This window comes from Eurypyga helias, unplaced genomic scaffold, assembly GCF_000690775.1.
Source record: "Eurypyga helias isolate BGI_N326 unplaced genomic scaffold, ASM69077v1 scaffold14302, whole genome shotgun sequence".
In the NCBI taxonomy this organism is placed as follows: domain Eukaryota; kingdom Metazoa; phylum Chordata; class Aves; order Eurypygiformes; family Eurypygidae; genus Eurypyga; species Eurypyga helias.
Window position 1 is genome coordinate 6,303 of NW_010234215.1, and position 1,104 is coordinate 7,406.

Below are 1,104 nucleotides of genomic sequence, written 5' to 3' on the forward strand. Positions count from 1 at the left end.
AACCAGTGGGAGAGGAGAGGGGATGGTGTGGGGCAGAGGGTTAAGCAGATGTATCAGTGCTTCCACCCCAGCAGCTGCAGCCATGTATTCTTCACAAGCCTGCCTGTGACTGACTGGAAAGCCTGAGCCTTAGAATGACCTCACTGAGGCAACTATTACACCATTAGCTCACAAAGAGAAGTTATGAGAAAGAAAACACGCACACGTATGCTCGCAGATGGAGGGTGGATATAGCCATTTCCTGAATAAAAGACGAACTCTGTCAATGGAAAAAATCACACAGGAGGGTGCTGAAAGGAAGACATGGCAAGTAAAGAAATTCTGTTCTTGGCCCTGGCACTACTTCACAAGGTGACTTGGCCCTTACTTTGAGAACTTAAAAGCTTAATGTCAAGTGATAGGAGTATGGTCTCTGTCTGACCCTCCTCCCCTAAAATGCTGCATCTGTGGCAAAACTTTAAAAGTCAGGTAATGATAAGAGCTGCATTTTTGAATACTGACTGGCTGAGGAAGAGTAACTCATTTTCCAACAGCTTGATGATTAGTCATCAACAAAATAAAGGAGCCATCAATAGGAAAAACAGCTGCTGTGCTGCAGGTGAGGGCAGGATCACCAGCTTAGTGCAGACACATCTGTGCTGTCTAGACTGTCAGAGTGACCCAAATGCTGCAGGGGTTATAAAGATAATTTTGCTATTCAAAACTATATTGGTTGTGTTATAAACCTGTCAAAACTGTCAGGAGAGGCTGCAGGAAAAATACTGCATTTTCCTAGGAGGCAGCTGGATTTGGTTTAATCCTCAGCTCTTCCCAGCCATCCTGGTGCTCACTGACTTTTGTTCCCATTCTTTTTTTGGAAAGGGACCAGGCCTTCTGTGTCTGCAGACCCTGGGTACAGATTCCAAGATTGCTGAAAACTATAAATAATATGCCCTTAGTTTCCATGTAACAAACCTGTATGAGCTTTCACAGATGTTCTGTTAGTGTACTCTAGCCTATGTTGGAGCCACAGAATTCGGGTATGCCTCAGTCTCTCTCAGTCTCCTAAGCTCCTGTTAGGTCTGCATCAGCAGTTTCAGTGGGATGGCTGAGGCTGTTACTGCT